Source organism: Lissotriton vulgaris, chromosome 4_1 (genome assembly GCF_964263255.1).
Source record: "Lissotriton vulgaris chromosome 4_1, aLisVul1.2, whole genome shotgun sequence".
Classification (NCBI taxonomy): domain Eukaryota; kingdom Metazoa; phylum Chordata; class Amphibia; order Caudata; family Salamandridae; genus Lissotriton; species Lissotriton vulgaris.
Window position 1 is genome coordinate 28,068,360 of NC_141691.1, and position 22,132 is coordinate 28,090,491.

Consider the following 22,132-nt stretch of genomic DNA (forward strand, 5'->3'; position numbering starts at 1 on the left):
AGATGGAAAACAATGACGTTGTGTGGATTAAACGCCAAAGCACATAGCCTGAACGAAGATTTTGCAGCGTCCAGCCTAACTGTACAATAGAACGCAATTGTGACTGGCCATGCTGTAACATTAGCAAGTCTTTGTCTATTATATCTATGGAAGATGATACAATACTGTCCGGTGAATATATCCTGGAGGACAGAGTCATTAACCCATTGTCCACAAAAGAAAGTGATTTTTCCAAATGAATACGATCAATTTCTCGTATTTTTTCAGCTGTTTCAATTTGTGTGACTTTCCAAGCCTCGTTGTATGCAGCATAGATGCTGGCCGCTATGAAGCGTTTCTGACACTGTTTGCGTGGTCCCATAATAAAATCGCGCAAATCAGCACCATCTTTACGTAAAGATAAGTGTTGCTTAATTTCAGCCAGTGTGGATGATTTCAGCCATTCAAGGCACAGCTTCCCTACACTGTATGTTGTTACTATCCCTGGATGTTGTCTCTGGGAGTATCTAGGGTCTTGTCTGGTCATTGTTAACCCCTGTGTTTTATTCAGGAATCTATCTTGACAGTTGTTTGTGTCAGTAGGCCAGATTAACCACTTTTTCCAATCAGGATGTGTTCTGTTTAAATGTAAAATTTTAGATACGTCGATCTCAATATCTGTTGTTGCATTTTCAGGTATTGGCTTTGGAATAGACGGTTTGTTAAGGTCTTTGATCTTAGCTAGGCCAAGACAAGTTGTTTGTTGAATTGTTTCATTTAAAAACATTATTTGCTCTGGGATCATGCAGGCTCGAAATAGTGCTTCTAGGCCTTGTACCTGCCAATCTTTTGTACCCCAGATTGTTTTTGTTTCAATGTTATTTTTCCAATAATCAAAACCAAAATGTCATCATTTTTTCATAATATGTTTCTGAATATATCAATTTAGTATTTGTCAGCATTGTTTTCAATCCTGTTTTATCTAACAGTTTGTAATAAAACGTTTCTGCATCACTGGTGTTAAACCCTGAGAAGTACTGAAATTTCTCATAGAATGTTTTAGAACTGCTTTTAGGTGGAGTAGCACAATGTTCCCATTGGTTATACTTAAAAACATTTCCAGGCTGTGCAAATTAATGCAAGTAATGATCACCAAAGTGTGTGTAGCAGAACATCTGTTCATAACTAGACGAACCTTGTGAATAATCATGATCTGTGAATCTAGCTGACATTACTAAATCAGACATCATATTATTAATACTTTCAAAGTCCCAATCATCAGAGAATGTACTAGGTTTTACAAAGTAACTTAAGGAAACCTTGAATTGATGAGGATACTTCAGGATTTCGACCAGAGCATATATTTCATAGTCAGTTTTTTCCCATACTACCCCGCCGGGTATTGGAATGGCTGTGACATTTACTGTTGACAGTTCTCTTTTCTTCACGTGGGATGATCTGTGTGGTTTGAGGACTAAGTTGATGTTCTGACTTGCTGTGTCCATTGTATTGTAATAAACTTTCCTAAAATTAAAACTAAAATTAGGCATAATAGGAGTATAAATACCCCCAAAATAATCCAATGCTCAATTAATGGTGCATCCAGATATACTTCTTTGATTTGTTGAAAGAGTTCTGTTGCTTTTTCTTTAAAAGTCTTTTTTGTTTCTGGCATCACTTCAGGGTTGCTTTGATCCTCAGAAAAGTTATCGAAGTTGGTGAAATAGCCAGAGGCAGTTCTGTCAATTGTTGGAATTGTTCTTTCAATTTGTCTTTCGGTAGCACATTCTGATGCCACATCATTGTAGACTGGTGTTTCTTGACGAACTGTTTCAATCTGTGTCTCAAGAGGCACGAGTTCCATGGCATTATTGCGTAGTCCCTCTCTGTGCACTGCAGGCTGATCGAATGTGATTAGTCTTTCAGTTTGAACCTCTTGGATTGTTGGGTATTCTGTTTGTTTCTCGGGAGTCCACTGGGCCTACTGTTGATTATAGGCCACATGCTTGTGGTTTTACCAGGTCGATTGATAGAACTCTGTTCTCCTTTTTACCAGCAAGGGGCGGTAGTACTACTGATCTTGTTCCGTTGATTGCCAAGACAGGTACTGCTTTTCTGTAAGAAGGCCCAAATTCCTTCTTCGCCGCTATTTTTTCTCTGACTAGATCAATCAATCAATCAATCAATCAATCAATCAATCAATCAAAGCATTTGTATAGCGCACTACTCACCCGGGAGGTCTCAAGGCGCTAGGGGAGGGGGGGTCCACTACTGCTCGAACAGCCAGGTCTTGAGCTGCTTCCTGAAGGCGAGGTGGTCCTGGGTCAGGTGGAGGTGGGTCGGGAGGGAGTTCCAAGTCTTGGCGGCGAGGTAGGAGAAGGATCTTCCCCCTGTGGTGGCTCTTCGGATGCGGGGGACGGCGGCGAGGGCGTGGCCGGTCAATTGAAGCTGGCGTTTGGGAGCGTAGAAGTTGAGGCGGCTGTTGAGGTATCCTGGGCCTTGGTTGTGCAGGGCTTTGTGTGTGTGGGTGAGGAGACGGAAGGTGATTCTCTTGTTGACCGGGAGCCAGTGCAGGTCTCTCAGGTGTCCGGAGATGTGGTGGTGGCGGGGAATGTCCGGGATGAGTCGGCGGGGGATGTCCAGGATGAGTCGTGCTGAGGCGTTCTGGATCCGCTGGAGTCTCCTCTGGAGTTTGGCGGTGGTTCCGGCGTAGAGGGAGTTGCCGTAGTCCAGTCGGCTGGTGACGAGGGCCTGGGTGACCGTCTTCCTGGTCTCGGTGGGGATCCATCGGAAGATCTTGAGTAGCATGCGTAGGATGCAAAGATCCCCAATCTTTGGAATCCAGACAGGCCTTGCTGGGGCTGGTGGGGCCTCATCAGTGGTAGTTGGCTGTTGCTTTAACTTTATGTTGCTTAAGGATTTTCTTGTTTCGTTCAAGTCCTGTAAAACAGTCAAACGATCTTTTATGTCAAAGTCTTTTTTCTTATCTTCTACCACTGATACCTGACTATCTAAGTCCTGAATTCGCATTCTAGTTCCGAACAATAGTTCGTATGGGCTGAAACCTTTTAGAGAATTTCTTGGCAAGTTGTTTAGGCTTAACTGGACACTTATTAAATGTTTGACCCACCCAGCACCTGAACCTAATACCTTCGCTGTTATAGATTGCTTTATGTACCGTTTTTTTCATTCTACCACACTGTTCCCTTCGGGGTGTGACGGACAAGAATACCACAAGCCAACGCCCATGCTGGCCATGGCCTCCTTATAAGCTCGAGAGCTAAAAGCAGGACCCTGGTCAGAATGGAACATGGAAATTGCGTATGTGCCGATAAAGACTTGCAGTTCTTTTATAACCGTTCTGGCGTCAGCCGAGCGCTGGGGCCACATTTTTTAAGTGGATTTAGCCTTAATAATTAATAGGACGCTGGATGGCATGTAGACAGCATTATGCCTACCATGGCATTAATGCGCTTGACTCATTGCTGCGATCCCTTTCGCAGACCGGGCAGTTCTTTACATATTTGTAGTGGTGTAGGCTCATTCCTGGCCACCAGTACACTGATTGTAATTCTTTCAGAGATTCCTTCATCTGTATGTGCCTTGGACCTTCACCCATGTGTGTGTCTGCTAATAATAACTTTCTCCGGTTCATGTTTGGAATTACCCTATCCCCCACTCCAGGGATTTGAGCAAAAGGAACGGAGTTTGCATCAATTACGTATGCATAATTGAGTGGATAGTTCACGGGTAGTGCCACACAGTCGCCTTTTACGGACGTTTTGACTGCCAGCATAGTTTTCCCGTCTATGAGTTTTTCTGAATGCTTTTTTGTGGCTATGGAAGCAGGTTTAGTTGCTTCTGCTGTAGCTGTATTAGCCAATGAATTCCCTGCAATGTGAACGCCATCACGTTGATGACTCAGAGTGTGTATCACGTGAGTCTTTTGTAGTTCTTTCTGTAAAAGAGCTACCTGTTTCCAAAGCATTTTATGCTTGATTGTGGCACCTGTGTCATCTTTGTAATCATTTTCAATTCAGCTCTGCAACTTATTATTGTAAGAGTTGGCGCAAAAATGCGAATCGCACACGATTAGTGTCGGGAATTCACGTTCTGCATTTTCAAGCGCCATTTTTAAAGATCTGATTTCAGCTCGCTGAGCCAAACAGTACCTCGCTGATTCAGTTTTTGTTATTTTCAGTCTGAATTTACCGCACAGCCAGCGAACTTTAACAATCGCATATGCTGCATCGTAGGATTTGCTCTCTACGTTGAAATGCTGTACAAATCTATCTGTATAGATTATACAGGCGTACTGTGGGAGAGCAGAAGTTCGATTGGCAGAGGATATTCTTCTTCATAAGTCAAATAATTCAGTTTTTCCAATTGCGGGGCAAAATAGTATTTCACATCTTCCGCTCCAAGAGAATCTACACACTGTATCCATTTCGGATCCAGTGACACTGTAGGCAGGTTTACTGGGCTGAATAGCGCCTCGAAGGCGGATTCCGCTGTGAGGATATTGATCCTTCTACCATGTGCTAGTTCTCGTTCATTCGCTAATGCAGTTTCTACTGCTTTCACAGTTTTTTCTGTGGGACTGAATGTTTTTTTCTGCTTGTGTGTACAAGTGAGATTTAATTGAAATTGGTACCCTTTCTCCCTCATTAGAGGTCAGGAACGTAAATCCGCATCTTCCTGGGATGGCTCGGATTACAAGATTGCGTGTGTTCTCACGTGTATCTAATTTTGTTTTTGCTAACATGTCTGTTTGTAGTGATCTCAAAATTTCTGTGTGTTTTTGAGTCCAGGTGATTGGTTTAATATCAGGTTTAATTAGTTTGTAGAGAGGTTTAACTCTCTCCGCATAATTTAGAATGTAAGTTCTTCCGAAATTCAGAAAGCCTAGAATCGATTGTAAGTTCTTCAGCGTTTTCGGTGCTTGGAGTACAGCGCACTTCTCTAGGAAGTTGTCCGCTAGGCTTTTTCCTTCACTTGATAATTCGTATCCTAAAAATAATACTGTCAGATGGGCAATTCGGGACTTTTTAAAGTTGAATTTGTAACCCTCTGTCGCGAACCCAAGTATAATGGTGTTCACTCTTTTCAAGTGAGTCTCCAAGTCGTCGTCTGTGAGATAGATATCATCTACGTAAGATAATGCCTCATCATCATATATTTGTAGTAACTATGTTACTCTGGCTGAGAATAGTCCTGGGCTGTTCTTGAATCCCTGTGGGAGCCTACAGAAATTTTTCTGAGACCCCCTTACTGAGAAAGCGGTCAAGTATCTGCTTTCTGGTGCAATGTTTTGACAAAAGAAACCATTAGATATGTCTAATGTCGTTTTATATTTTTTCCTAACTATGTTGTTCATTAGTGCAGTACTATGCGAATTTTGTACTGCTAATGTTTTGCAACATGCATTAAGGTGTCTGTAGTCCAAAACTAGACAATATGAATTGTCTGGCTTGGAGACAGGAAACAAAGGATTGTTCATTTGAGAGGTGCATGTTTCAATCACCCCCTGGTATTCAAGTTGATCTAAAATCTCCCTGACTTGTTTTTTAGCTTAATGGGACACTGCCTTTGTGCAGTCGGTTGACTTTTTAACTGGATTTTGTGAGGAGGAGAGTCCTCATCCCATCCTACATGATTTTTATATAATGCCGGTGCCTGGGCCACTGCCCATTTCCTTGCATAAGTATATTTTTTGTGAATCGGAATGTGATTCGAGAAGGCAGGCATAATCATTTCTTCGCCACGAGGGCACTTCCTGACAAACTCTGGGGGCCAATCTTTTTCAGCTAACAGAATGTCATAGCCTTTTGAGAGTTTATCCCAAAATAGACCCCTTATTTTCCTAGTCTTATCACCCTCTATACGCAATGTTATTTCGTATATTTTATGGGGCTCGCTAACGCTGGTGTCAGCAGTTTCAACCTGAATGTATTCATTCGTGTCCACTGTCTCCAGATGACTCATCAGGATCTTGCGGGCAATACTGATTTATGCTGCACTGTCTAGCATTGTCGGTGCCCACTCCCCGTTTTTCAACTGTGTCCTCAGTATTTTCGGCATGTTCGATTACTCTAATACTGGCTACCTTCTTTATTGGAAATTGAGATTTTTTACTTTGAGCAGGTTCCTTGTCTTTGGACTTGGTGTGCTCTCCTGGGTCTGACTGTCCTCTTCTTTCCGATTTCTGCGAAAAAGATCGGGAGGGACGTGTATCAATACTTTGATATCTATCAGGCTTCTTCAAATTATCCCTATTTCTAAGGTTATATCTTTTCTCAGAGGGCTCCCTCTGGGGAGACTGGTGTTCTCTTTCCCTCCGTCGAGGAGACCTTCCTCTGGACTGGAAAACTTTTTCCTTGGGAGTGGATTGTTTATTTCCATCCCAGCTCTTTTTAGGAATGTTTGAATTATTTTTAATAAATAATTTTTCAGGATTTTCCAGCAGTTGGGGCTTTACTGGTTTTCCACCCAAGCTGTCTCTACCTAATTCTTCATAGCATCTTTCTATGATTCTGGCAAGCTCAATTGGTTGATCTGTTATATCTGTTTCCTTCAACTTCTGGCGGATCGCCACAGATGCTGTTTCTCCTTTTATATTGGCTAGTAATATAGCCGAGACCTGTTTGAATTCTTTCAGTAATTTCATACCAAGAGTTAAAGCAGGTTCTGGACCGTATTCATTCTGAATCTGTTTTAGCACTTCTGGTATTACTGCCATGGACGGAACACCATGTGTTTTTGTGTAAATGGAAGCGAAGACTGTACCCCAAGTGTCACAGTCCTCCACGTGTGGTGCGACCCCCATAGGAAGGCAGATGGCCAGGATCCTATGTTTCTCAATAGGGGTAGTATTCGGAAATACTGCCTCTATTTGAGTGATTTTCTGCGCTAACCAGAAAGGAATTTGTTTCCGTTTTATGGGTGTTTTACCAAGACATGACTGTATGTTCTGTGATGTAATTTTATTTGTGTTCCCCTAATGAGGGGTCAGCTGTGGTATGTTAAGAGCTGTTTGGACTGTAGCAGTCCGCATTACATATTGGACTAATTGCCTATGTATTTTAATTAATGTTTTTAGTTGTGCTAAAAGTTCTTCTCTAGACATTTTTGCAATGTCTGGATGTGGTGTTTAGCTGGCTAGAACCGGCCACGTTCCTCCTGGTCTACCTAGTGTACCGAGCCTGGTAATATGATCATTGTGTTTTAGGGCGCCTTTAAACCAGAGCAGGTGCTCTTGGTATTTTAATGGGATGTCAATCTCCTCGAAAGGAGCGTACTCTTCCGGTGGATCCCCTACTATATAGTAGTGGAACTCGTGTGTGGCCGGGTTTGCCGCTGGAAATTTTATCAAAGAATAGAATACCTCTGTCGGCCGATATTTGTGTGCCTCTATCACGAAGACGACTGTGCCACCTTGTGTGGTCAGTCCATTTTCTATAAGTTGTGTTGTTATAGATTTTCTTAAATGTGCCGGGATGATTATTGCACCCGGTTCAGTAGTCCCGTCAGGACCCTGCTGAGTCGCATTTACTGCGGTATCATCGTCTGACATTTTATTGTCAGGATGGTTTTTGCAGAGCAGGTCTCCAAGGAGACAAAGGTTAGGTGCACAATATTTTGGAACACTGTATCCTTCAACGTTGTATAAACCAGAGCTTTACATAGGAATCTCTTCCTACTAAGGTCGGGCGGATTTTAACCTTTCACCCACTCCAGACGTCTATTGGAGTATTTACGGGAGAAAGGGTTCTGTGTGAAAAATGGACGACTGAGTTACTCTAACGTCTTGCGTTAGTTTTGTCGCCTTACCAAACGCTTGGGCGCCATGTAGTGTAGTTCCTATTTTCCCAATAGGTCCTGCGCATTGAAATAACATAAACAGTAGTATGGACGTAGAAGTGCGGATCTTCCAGGTCTCCACTGACTATGCTAAACTTAATTGGGATTGTTACCAACTAGCTCAGAGGTCACTGGAAACTTTCTTGACTGAATAGAAAGTGATCAGCTTCCCTGGTACAGACAAGAAGGGATTCAGTATTCCAACAACCGCATAAACATGACAACTTTGCTCCTTAGAATAAGAGTCAATCTCTAGAGTCGTGTGAAACAATAGACAGTTATTTTACTCAGTCAGTTTTGTGCAGATTACTTTCACCAATATGCAAAGAATCATATTTTCGGTATAAGCTCGTCATTGTACATGTATAATATTTATTCTTACATTGTCAATAAGAACCAATGTTTTTTCTAAATATTTTGTATGCCCGATCCTTGTGAGTAGGGTTGCCCTTTTCTTTCTGATGTGACATGTTGGCATTTTCCTGCCCTTAGGCTTCTTGTGCCTGCAGCCTGTCTTGGGTCACATGGCTGAGTGTATCTGACAGACTTTAGGAATTCCTCTCAGCACAGTCCTACTTGCACCAGAATAGGGAGAGCTCCGCTCTCACACAAAGGCCCTAAAATCTCCATAATGTCACTGCCACCAGCTTGGAGCCTGGGCAGGAAATTCCATGCACTTCAAAGCCACTGTCTGGTAGATTTTCCCACCTTCCAGAAGAGGGAACCAGAATATAACAAGCACTAGCGATGCAATCAGTCTTGCCTCTGGTGCCTTATATGTATTTTGCTCTGCAGCACATTAGCCTGGGTGCTGAAACATCTTCTGTTCCTCAAAATGGACGGAATGTATGCACCGAACTGTGTGACACACCAAGATTGGGAACACATGGAGATAAATATTGCCTTTCAGCGGGAAATGGCATAGTCAAAAGCTCTGTTATTAATATAAAATCAGGTTCTTCGGTTGTCATATCACTGAAAATACAAGATTTGAAAAAAATATTATTGTATAGAAGTGCTCGTGGAAGACAATTTCTATGGACTGGAATCTAGAGAATGCTAAAGTGCTTCTGGTATTTTACTGACCTAATGGTCGTTTTCTATCAAGAAAGTTAAATAGAAGCAGTTGCCAGACATTTTTTAAAAAGAAAGTTTGTCAGCCGAAAGAAATTCTGGTATTTTACTAAACTCTACTGGCTGGTTTCTATCAAGACAGTTATCTAGAGGCAGTTGAAGAGAAAAAAAGTCCCTAAGTGGAAGCAGACAAGTCCTAGGGCTGATTTACAGAGCCCAAAAAGTACATACACATATAAGTATATAAAAAGTATATACAAGCATTGAAAATGCAATCGGTCTCGCATTAAAGTTAGAGCTATCGGCATTGTAAATGGCTTTTACCTATGTATTATAGAGTGTTTGTATGTGGTGTGCAGTTGAAATGTGTCGGTTGGACTGGATTAGTTAGTTGTGTAAGTGTTTGACTTGGAATTGTGTGATGTGGATTTGTGCTGTGGAATTATGTGCCATGGTGTGTTTTGTGGAACTACGTGGATAGTAATTATGTGTATTGGGTGTACTCGAATTATGTGGAGTGGGATTGTGTGTTACGGGGTGTAATTATGTGGAATGGTATTTTGTGTTGTGGAGTGGTGTGTTGGGGAGTTTAAAATGTGGTGGGCTGTTGAATTTTGTGGCACAATGTCAAATTGTTTGGTGTGGATTGGATATATGTAGTGAGTTGTGTAATGGTGTTGTTGAGTTGTATTATGTGGTTTAGTGTTGAAAGCTATTGGCATTATCAATGTTAATGTGATTCAGCCATGTGTTATGGATTGGATGGATGTGGTGTGGATTGGAATTATGCTGGTTGGATTGGAATTGTTTATTGGGTAACTGTAGTTTGGAGTTGTCAGGTGTTAAGTGGAGTTGTATGTAGTGGAATTATATGGCATTGAGTGTGTTTGAATTAAGTGGAGTGGGATTGTGTGCAATGGAGTGAAATTATGTGGCATGGTATTGTGTGTTGTGAAATGTCATGTATCTGAGTGGAATTATGTGATGTTGAATTTTATAGCACAATGTGGAATTATGTGTTGTGAATTAGATATATACGGTGTGTGGTAAAATTGTGTTTTGTAGTTGAATTATGTGGCTTGGTGCAGAATTATGTGGGGTGGAATGGATTTTATTGGAGTTGAATTGTGTGGCATGGAACTGTATGCAGTTTAGTGAAATTATGTTGTGTGTAATTATGTGGCATGGTTTAAAATATGTTGTTATGTGGCATAGAGTGGATGTATGTGGGTTCTATTTATGTGGTATTGATTAGAGTGTAACTAGGTGGAGTTGAAATGTGTTGTTGAGTGGTATTATGTGGAGTGTAAATATGTTTAGTGGTGTAATACGGTTGTCTGATTGAATCCTGGTTGTATTGTCACATCGCCGGCATCCAAGTCAATACCTATACAAAATGACTCAAGAATGCAGATTCCGGTACCAGTCACTACCCTGAGTTAAAAGACAGTCACAAGAATGTACAGCAAATTATGAAAGGAACAAACAGGAAAATTAAGGCAAGAAAATGTATATTCTGTGTGAAAGTAGTGGATGTGTCTTGTTATTGTGCTATGTCACAATCCCCCCCAAAGTTTGGGTCTAGTTGCGCTTCTGGGTCTCAGCAAGCACTATCTGATGTGAACCACCATCAAACACCAAGCACAATGTTCCAAATCCACCTGTCACTGGTCAATAGTAGACTATGAGCAATGAATTGGTGTCTCGATGACTAAAGAGCCACGAAGCGCGCTAGATACTAAAGCTGTACTACACCGATGGTCGTATCACAACAGAAGATTCAAGCAGAATTCATGTGTTCTTTTTTTAGCAAAATCACAAGATATTGAAAATCTGCTGGTGGTTTCAAAACTCCATTTATCATCTTACATTAATAATTGAATTTTGTGTTTTTTTGTCATAAATGTTATTTTGTTTTAGGTATGCGAGAGTAGTAGGTGGTGCCACAGTTGTAGATATAAACTGTTGAACTTTTGCACAATACTGTGCATTTGGATGATGGCAGAGTGTGGAATTTAAAAAGCTTTGCTTTGTTTTCAGGTAAAAATTGGAGTGTTATATGAGAAGGTTTGGTGTGTGCTGATGGAGTGAAGGAAACTGAGTGGATGGAAGATTCCTCAGGGATTTTAGTCGATGCCCCCCCTTCACTGATGAGGATTTTCCAGACAATTATTAATTCACTTCCAGGTAACCGTGTGTTGGTTACAACCATTTGCTCAGCTGAAGATCCCTCTGGCAGTCTGATAAGAACAGGAAACGATTCTTTGAAATGAAGGAAAGTTTCAATCCCCCCCATTAAAGGAAATGAAATTGCTCAGGGCCAATGATGGGTGCCTTTCTGTTTCTCTCTGTTTGCGATGCGTGAACATTTACTCTCGGTGTGAGGATCGTTCTGAAAGCATGATAACCCTGGGGCCTTGGAATTTGCTGCTTGTTATTGGCCCTCTCCTGTGTTATCGGCCCCCACAGTTATAGTCCTCGCCATAGGTCATAATGCTTTAGGTTTTCTGTCACTCGCAAAGCACACTGCCAAATTCTGAGTTCTTTCTAATTGTCTCCAGAACCCTATGATCATTGCATTATATAAACATAATGTCGCTTGCAAGTTATTATTTTCGAATTACATCAAGTCACGTATTGTTTTTTTTTTAGGCTTATCATTTTTTTCTATGTTTAGAAAGTTGTATTCAAATGAATTACGTCATCCTCCTGCATTACATTATTTAAATTATTGTTTACATTGGCAAAACCGCAACAATCACACAACAGATTTCATTCTAAATACTTTGGTGTATACTTGAGTATAGAGTAATATTACAAAATGAAGTGCAGGCAGGTAAAAGTGTACTTCTATGGGGGCTATTGGAGATATGAATTATTTTCTAAGTACTTCACATAATTAAAATATTTCATGATACAGCTCTTTGAGAGAACTAATTAGGGCTGTTCATTGTGATTAACTTTTAAAAATCGTATTTCTTAATCACCTTTTACTTGTGTGCTGTCATTTCATCCCATGACCTGAACTATATGTTCCCAATTGCCTGGCATTGCAGATGCTTTGCTGTTTCTGTAGTTCATTTATGTCTCACACAGAGACCTTTAGCAGCAGTATCCTCCAAGTTGTAATGAAGGAGGTTGTGTAACACAATCCCACACACCTTATCCATCCACAGCAATATTAACAAAGGACCTTTTGATCTCCCTGCACAGGATCAAGATTGATTTGCTTAAGGCCATGTCTGAACTGCGGTGGCTTGGTGAGCAAAATAACGATGGATTAAACCCAGATCTGTGACTGGGGGTGAATGTTTTGCCAATTCCGTCCATCACCTTGTGTGAATGCTGTGTGAGAGTGTTTAGCTTTTAGTTATAGAGTTAAACTTCTCTAAATATCTTGAGCATTAGGGGGAATGCTGCCATGACTACATTGTCTTGATAAACAATAGTTGCAGTTAGTTACTTCCTTACTAAGTTAACTAGTTCACTTCACACCATACTAGTTGCTTTACTTTTACATAGATGAAGCAATAACAGGGATGGCATTACAACTTCACAAGCGATGTCTTACCCATTCTGAGCTCCAACTCTAGGATTAATCTAAATGGTTCATTATCCATCGTAGGCAACTAAATGGAAATAAAAAGACTGAGTTCATTTGTGATATTATATCAAACCTTTAGAAAGAATTGACACCTGAGACCTACATGATGACACAATAATTCCTGAAAGTGCTAAAATAGAAACATTATCAATACAAGCCATTTCTGGAAAATAGGGAGCTAGCAGTTATAAAAAATGAACTCTAAATCTGGAGTGTACACACTTAGATTAGGTGTTTCTGATTATGAAACACACGGCCGGAATGATAATGCTGACAGCTGATGTTACTCATTCTATATCTAAAATGTGGATCACTTTTCATGTGCCAGTTAGTAAATGGAGCCAGTGTGGGCTATTGCTTAAAGAATACTGCAGTAAGTTGTTGTTTCTTTCACCACATCTGCCCACCGCTGTGTAATCAATGTTTGGTGTAAATTAAGCACACATCAATAAATCACAAAGCCCAGGGGAAGAAGATTAGAGGTTTGATGAATGAATGGGCATGGGGATATCGTCAAAGGTTTGACAAAGACAAACACTACACAAGGACACCATTCATCTGGGCAATGAGCAGCACATTATTCATCTTCAATCTATTGTGGCAGAAAACAAAGTAAGGAGTGTGACAGAGTACAGATAAATGCATTGCAAACAGTTTTTCTGCCCCTGAGACCCAAGTTATCAGATATCTAAATGTTCTGTCTTGTAGGTTGGGCAGTGAATACACCCACTCAGTTCGCCAAATATGATTGTGAAAAGAAAAAGTGTACAATATTGCAAAATTAGCTGGTGCATCTGCATTGTCCTCAGGAATGTCCACTCTTGGTTAGCCAGTCTTGACTGTTTCAGTAGGTAAGGAGTGTTGAGCTCAACTGTGGCCTTTCTTTCATGCAGAAGACTAGAAGGCCTGCGGAGTGTGCAAGATAAACTGTATTTTAGAGTCAGTGAGAAAGACAAAAGGAAGGTAAGCTACATATTTTATTGCCTGCCTGCTGAGCTGGTCATTGGCGTATTTTCCACCAGCACTACATGAATGGATTATGATCCACAGAGACTTCTTTTGTGTTATCCAGATACTCTTGGAATATCCTGTTCACGGCCATTGGTGCTGCCACTTGTGCAACCTGTTTTGCCATCACCTCTGCACTGGACTTGAGCCCTGCCGACTGAAACCAATACAATGCAGGTCCAGTCCACTGTTGCTGTTGTTGCCGTTGTGCCGGTTGATGGTGTTTTCGGCTGCTGTGAGACAAGACTGCCCTCTCTGAAAGTCCAAGGTGACACCCCAGAACATCAGTGTGGGGCTCAATTTTCAAACCATTTTTTCTGCAGCTTGTCCTACCATCCACCTCTTGTATTTTAAAAATCCCCTTCAAAAACAGGAATGAAAGTGGGCAGAATATCTTTGCACAGTAGATTAAGTACTGTGCCACAGATGTACTCTTTGAATGTGATGATGATTACATGATGTGACCTTCTATTCCAGCCAAGAGAAGGATTAGGCTCTTAACTAAGGAATGCGGTTCTGTGTTTTCGTTCACACCTGCAGGGGTGAACATTTCAGACACCTTCTTCACCTGATCCTGTAGGAGATGCAACAATACAATAGATTGGCTTATTGTACTGTCATCCTTGCTAAACTCCTCTGCTAAAACCTCAAAAAGGAGTAGCATCTGTATCAGGCATCCATGGTCATAGCTTTCCAAACTGCATCCCCTTCTCTTTAAATGACATAGTCATTAACCTGTTTTTACTGCTCAAACAGTCGTTGCAACATGTATCAGGTTGAGTTACAATATGTTGGCACCTCCTGTATCAGACCTTTCACTGGTGCTCTATTATTGAGCTGTTTAATCTACAACTGCTTCTGGGCTTCAAAATAATGGCTGAAATGACTGTAGATTCTTCTGCAGGTGGTTAGTATGTTGAAGACTATGAGTTCTTTTTTTAGAACGTCTTTCACCACCAGATTGATGCAATGGGCCAAACACAGAACCTTGAAATACCTTCCGAGTGACATGGCCTTTACTATGTTATTGTCATTGATTGTGGCAACACATCCAATTCTGAGACCTTTGGGTCAAAGTCAATCATACACCTTGCTGTTAAATTCCTCCAAGATGATTACAGCTGTATGGGATTTCTTCATGGCAAACATGGCCACTGTTGCATGCTGTCAAACACCCTTAAACTTTCCTCAGGGCCTACACCAGGAGCTATTCTTTACTTTACTCCCACAAAAGAGGTCCATTGTGCAGTGAAGCACATGTAATAAGTCGCTTGACAACTGGTCTATATGTCTGTCATCAGGTGGATTCTGAAAGGCGTGTTCAATCACCTGTAGCACTGGAACAGCCACTCCAGTGAAATAGGTCTGACAATACCTTCTGTTTAGGGCAGATGGCTGCAACAAATTCTACTCCTTCCACAAAGGGAAAAGAGAGGGGGTCCATTTCTAACATATTTGCCAACTTCCTATTGAACGAATGTGCTATTTGATGGTTCCACTCATAGGACCCCTCCTGCCTAAACATGCTCAGAATAGTAACCTGGACATTCATCTTTTCTGGGGCCATTGACACAGGCGTCTTTTGAGAAGTAAAAGATGGTGGCAGACTAAGTGTGCATGGTGGTGAGGCAGTCACTGTATGAAGTGGTATCTCCATCTTACTCCGAGTCTTGTGTGATTGTAAAGTTGCTGAGGTGAATGATTCTGCCAAAGCTGGGGATAGAGCTACTTTGCATGAAGAAGTCACCCTCTTCTTCCTCATCATCACCTTCCACCTTGACCAGATGTGTAGCTGATGTTCCCCAGCACTCCTCACCATCACAACCATATTCAGGTGCTTCAGTAACTTGATTGTGGGGTGTTTGTTCAAAAAGGTCATTTGGACTCCAGTACCATCATTTTTACAAGGTTTTCCTCAATGAAAACTTGTGCTGCAAATTTTGGAAACTACTCCCCCTCTTTGCTATTCATAAAAACTAGAAGGAGCACTTTTTTTAATATGTCACTCCCAAATAAGAAATGGAGGTAGGTGGTCATGTTGTTGATTGCATCTCTGCTTCTCCTAAGGTATGGGTTAATGCATGTCTAAGCTGTATCTTTGCAAATATGCTACCTGTGCCACATTCCTCAGGGCAGGTTGGATAGAAATGTCAGACTCCTCTGTGTCACCTTCCACAATGACTGCCTTCCATAAGTCAAAGTCTTTCAGGAACTTTCTAGTCCTCATACACGACACAGCCCCGAGATCTAAGCTGAAAGCAATCTTTTGGAAGGCGACTTTTTGGGATAGCTTAGTCTCTAAGCTCCTTTGAGCCTCCTACAAACTATGTATGGCAGGATTCTGCTTGCTTGCACCATCCTCCTTCTTAGTCAAAATGTATTTTAATCATAGGACAGTTGTAGTGCTTACTGTATATATTTCCACCCTTGATTGAATTCTACCCATATGTCCCATCGTAGGTCCCAGATTTTTATCCTTTTAACAAATCCTTTGTTCAATCTAGTCTGCACGTGTATCTAACATACAAAACCTGGTCCTGTAGTGATGGTGCATTTCACACTACCCACTTCGTGTAATCATTATCATTACGTAGAGAAGGTGGGCCTGAGACTTTGTCAATACGTTGTTTATCCTCCCCTTCATACGATCCCAAATATAACCAGTTCAAGGCTTACCTCTATGTTGGCCCCATACAATCTGGACACAAAGTCACACACCTCATGCCAGAAGAGTTGGATTACTGGATATTGGCATAGTAAGTGGATATCATCCACGTTTTCCTGCATGTCCTTCGGGCATTGTCTTCTCTTTCTTCCACCCATCTTAGACAGCTTCTTTGGTGACCAATACGCTCTGTAAAGAGTAAAAATATGGTTCCTCCTCAATGACGTTAGTCTGACTGTTTAATAAGTGTGTGGACACTGATAGTTGCCATAACCTTTTTATATCTGAATCTGGCATGTCCGTTCTCCATATGCCCTCTGGCGCCTTTAAGGAGTGATCCTCTGCTTATACCAACATCCAATACCATTGGATACCTCCTTCAAGTAACATTGATTTTTCATTAGTTCGCCCTTCCACTCCATTTCAAATCCAATTTGAGGCTGATTGTGCAACTACCTTGTTAGTTAAAAGTATTTAAATCTTGATAGTGAAAAGTTTGTTTTTGCTGCTAATGTGTCCCATGATGTCAATCAGTAATACAAAAGTAAAGGGATAGCATAGTTCTACCATTTTGCAGTAATCATAAATCCATACAAGTACATAAAATACATGATCAAAAGTGCTTACTCCTAATATGCCTCCCTAACTAGATATACCTAAACGTACCTAGCATCGGTGAAGGTGTTGTGCCAATAATCCCTCTAGGATCTAGTCAACCCCATTACCTGAGAATGAGAGAATGTGGAACCCTATGTGGGTCTCGAGTTGGACACGCTGTGAGAGATGTTAGACCACTGCGAGCTGGGGTGTCTGCATGCGGAACTTTAGTGTCTCTGGTAAGAGTGTCAGCTGGCAAGTCACGGTCTCCTCTGTCTCACTAAGCAAGTCATGATGTATATATACCCATAGGTCTCCCAGGAGTCCTACCTGGCGATGTTACCGTGGCAGCCTAAAGGATGACATGGGCCCTGAACTTTATACAGATATATTAAACAGGAGATGTCACTACTGATGTTAGTCCTGCTGTTCTTCCAAGAAACCTAAAGGATAATGTATGAGATTTGAACTAGGGAAAAACCTGCGTTCTGAATGCAGTGTCATATCTAGGTAAAAGCTCAGCACCTATGAACCAATATTTATGTAAATTTAGAGAAGAATATAGAAGAAAGGTTTTGATATTACCTGCACCTATATAAGGTACATATATGGAATATAACAGCTGGATCTAAATCCAGAAATCATGAATTTTGTGATTTAGTGTAAATCTTTTTAGTAATATTTTAGAATATATGAATCAAAAATATATGCCCATCTGGATGGTTGGGTTTGAGGGGATCTCACAAGAGACCCTCAAACCCACATTAGAAAGCCCTGATTCGCATACAGGGATTTTTTTCTCATGATGTGACTTGCTCTGGGGTAAGTCTCCTGTGGGAGCTAGCACTCTAATTGGCTGGCCGCAACATGATATAAAAATTGTAGCAACCATGATGGGGCTCTGGGACTAAGGGCCCGATTAAGAGTTTACATTGTGGGAGTGGGTCACCACGCCACCGCAACATCCCCACACCACCAAACAGGGCAATTTACCACCAGATGACAAGTGAAACCGTTCTCTGGTGGGCGGACAATGTGTCAGTCCTACAGCGATATTGTATAAAGTCTCAAATGTGTCCTTCACACACCAACATGCATGGGGAAGGGTGCCATACAGTCTTTTTTCCTGAATGACAGCAGTTTTATGGATTAAAAACCACCATAGGAACGCCTGGGGTCAGGAGACTTGTAATATGCATGGTTGCTGTGGAACCCCAGCTTATTGTGAGGCCCTGACCACTGACAAGCATACAATAAAAGAGAGGTGGCCTTGTGCCTCCCTCGCGAATATTCTATAGGATTGTGAGACCAAATCCATAAGGCCAAATGCTAAATACAGGCAGGCATGTGGCCCTGCTCCCCAATCAACTATTAAGCCCTTAGGATCCAATCTCCCTGGGGCAGTTTCTAAAAAAAGCAAAGTGGACGCATGCCACCCTTCTTGAGCTGATGCTGGGCCCCAGGATCATATCCTCCAGGGCCAAATTTCTTGAGACAGGAGAGGTGTGGCAGGTGCCCTCTCCTTCTGCACATATCCGCCCAGGAATCCCATACTACACAGTGGAGAAGTGTGGCTCAATGATTTGAGAGGCAGACCCTGATGCAGAGGTCTAGCCCGGGACCGGGGTTCAATTCCCCGCCTCGGCGGGTCTTGAGGTCAAAATTCCACGGACCTGATAATTCTCGCCTCTGTGCCTGACCTAATCATGGAGTCCCACTCTGCAACTCTGGGCAATAGCTGGCTTAATCTCCACAACGGCCCCCACAATGCTAAGGATGCCTGGCCTCCACATTGGGGGGGCCCAGGCCTCACAGGGAAAGCCAGGATAGGTTCCACAGCGGTATTCATACAAGCGCCTTCAGACACTTGCGGGTGAGTAGTGCGCTATACAAGTATCAATTTACAAGTTTTTTACAATTTACAGTGTTCTAGGGAGCCTATCCCTCAGGACACTGAGGTATTAGTACTTTATACAGTAGATTTGACTTAGACTAGCTAAGGTCTGAAGGTGATAAAGCTCATATTACCTATGGCCTTCATACTGAGATGAAGACAAGGCAAAACAAGCACACACACTTAGCTCAATACATGATGTACACAGTTTTCCATCTTACGTACAAATTGTCATGCTGACACAAATCTGTCTAATGTCTAAAGGGTGCCTAAAATACTTCATTTGTTGTATATACAATATTTACCTTGTTGCACATGTTTTTCTACAGGGCCTAAAAACGTAAGTGGAACATATTGACCCAAATTGTCAATAGTCACCTAAACATAGGGTTACTCTTCAAAGCAAATATTTATAACGTCAGCACACCTATGATGCATTATTAGCAGATGTTTTTTGTAAACAATTACACCCATAACCTTGTTGCACACAAATAAGTAGAAAGGTAATTTGGTAGTTGTTTGCCCCATGTAAACCATCAAATGAATTAATAAGGTTTAAAAAAATAGAATAAAAACAGATATCTGTTATCACATCTAACTATGACATTACGTTAACCAAGGTCTGAAGGTGATAAAGATCATGTTACTTGCGCCCTTCAAACCTAGGTAAAAACTTTAAAGATACCCTTCTGGCAAAGGCAATTCAAGTACAAGTACACGCACATAGTTTAATATCTGGTGCATACAGTTTTCCATCTTACATACACATTTTATAATATTTTGTATTTGTATAAATCTCCATGGGGCATATGTATCAAATTCTGTTATTGCGATTCTCAAATATCAATATTTAGAGATTCGCTATTTGAGAATTGCAAAACGGGATGTAAACAAGAATTTGCAATTTTTTGGTGATTTCTTTGCATTCCTTAATTGCAGTTAGTAAATTGCGAATCGCAATTAAGGAATACCTTCTCATTCATTCCTATGGGCCAGGAGGCCCATAGGAATGAATGAGAAGACATTCTCAATTTGCGATTCGCAACTGGAAAATCTCAAATTGAAAATGCAATTTCAAGGGTGCAGGGTGTCAAAAGGACACCCTGTTGCACCCCTGAAATGTGCATGTGGGCACATGTGGCACACATGCATGCCCTAAGGGCATGTATGTGCGCCACATAACACTTTGAAAAATGCAAAAAAGTGCATTTTCCAAGAAATCGCAAATTATCACCATATTGAAGTAGGAGAAATTGCACGACTTGGATGCTTTCTACATCGAATTATAAGGAATCACAATTTGCAATTCCTTGAATGCTTTTGGAAAACAATATTTACGATTCCCTATTTTGCAAGGGCCTTTTGGGATCAATCAATCAATCAGAGTAATTGTAGAGCGCGCTACTTACCCGTGAGAGTCCCAAGGTGCTGAGGGGAGGGGGGTGCTGTTACTGCTCTAAGAGCCAGGTCTTAAGGAGTCTTCTGAAGGTAAGTAGGTCTTGGGTCTGTCGTATGTGGGTAGGGACGGTGTTCCAGGTCTTGGCGGCGAGGTAGGAGAAGGATCTACCACCGGAGGTCATTCGTTGGATGCAGGGGACAACGGCGAGTGCGAGGCTGGTGGAGCAGAGCTGGTGGGTGGGGGTGTAGAAACTGATTCTGCTGTTCCGGTAGGCTGGTCCGGCGCTCTGGAGTGCTTTCTTTGCGTGGGTGAGGAACTTTAAGGTGATCTTCTTGTCGCCGAGAAGCCAGTGTAGGTCTCTCAGGTGTAGGGGTGATGTGGCTGCAGCGGGAGACGCTGACGATCAGTTGGGCGGAGGCGTTTTATTTATGTATTTATTTATTTAGTGTGTTTTGTATAGTGGACAGCTACCCCAACGGGGTGTCCCGGCGCTTCTTGCATATTTGCTGAGTTTTACAGAAATGGGTTTAGCAGAAGAGGAATGTTTTTAGTGCTTTGCAAAATGGTAGCCCCTCCTGAATCATTCGAATAGAGATTTTGGAGTTTGTTCCAATGAGAGGTCGCACGTACCTGGAAGGTTTTTCCCCCAGATCGAACTTTTTTGAATCTAGGGGTAGACAGCAGTCCTTTTGAGTTGGATCGAAGATGTCTGGTATTGCTGTAGGAGCGAAGGCTGGAAGAGAGATACGCAGAGCCCTTTCCTTTGGTTGCACGTTGAACGAAGGTAAGGGCTTTAAATTCTACTTGTTTTTTAAGCAAAGACATGATTATGATAGCACACGAACGAACCGTGATTCCAGAGTGGAAGGCTTCTACCTGCAGAGTTTGAACCTGTTGTTTTCTGCGCATGTGCCGAGGACAGACACCACTGACAGTACCGGAGCTTGAGCCTGAGACGCCGCGTCTGCCACGTCTGTGTTGCACTACGGGGCTTACCTGGGCTTACCGGGGCCCGCGGACCACGGTCCACTGTCTTGCAGTAACCGTTGTCGACAACCTCCATCAGAGGATTTATGGCGAGCTGGTGAGCTGGGAGAGCGTGTGGCGGGGGAGAGGCGGGAGAACAGCTGTCTGCCTGTGTTCGGCTACCGGCTCCTGATCCTGCATTCCCACGCCCCACATCCTGGTGATTGGTGCTCAGTAATCAGGTCTGCGGCCCCTGCTCTCACTCCCTGTCTCTGGGAGAGGAGAGGACGCAAGAGACACGCTGTGACGGCCCCAGAGCGGCGAAGTGGTGGAACAGGAGAGAAGTGGTGGTAGCGAAGTCACGCCTGAGCTACACCTGACGCCAGAAGGCAGACGGCACGACTGCGGTGAATTGCGGTGCCCAAGCTGTGGGTTGTGCCGGGATCAAGCCCACGACCTCGGCAAATAAACTGGCACTTCAGTGACACTTGGACCCATCGCGCACCATCACTCCCGGTGCACCCAGAGTGTCTTGAGAAGTGAGAGGCGAGAGCTTGCAGAGAGGGAGAGTGCTCACGGCGGCTCATAGCGGCAGTACCTAATGGTGAATGGCGGCAGCGGTGGCGAACGGTCTAGAGGTGAGCCAACTCAGCCCGCGCAGCATAGCGCCTGGCCCAAGGGGAGCTCCTGCTGCAACTTACCCAGTCACCCAGTCATCCAGTCACGTACCCTCCCCCCCAATCGGGTATGACTACGGCACCCGTGTAGTACTTCAGCTGGGAAAGGACACAGTCACACAGTCACACAGTCATTCAACCAAGAGTCTGTGACTCTGACTGTGTTTGGCCCGATTGACGTGTCCCCCGTGACCGCCGCAACTACTTCCAGCGCCCGCTGTGTTTACTGAAAGGACTGAGTGCATGGTGTACTGGGCCATTAACCCTCTCTCAGCCGACATCAGCCACTAACCACTATGAGATCGGGCAAAGAAAGACGGAGCGTTTCTACAGTAGTGAGCAACCAGATGAAGAAAAACAAGATACTCAAGGTGCCCTCTGACAACCAGGAGAAATTAACCAGGAGAAA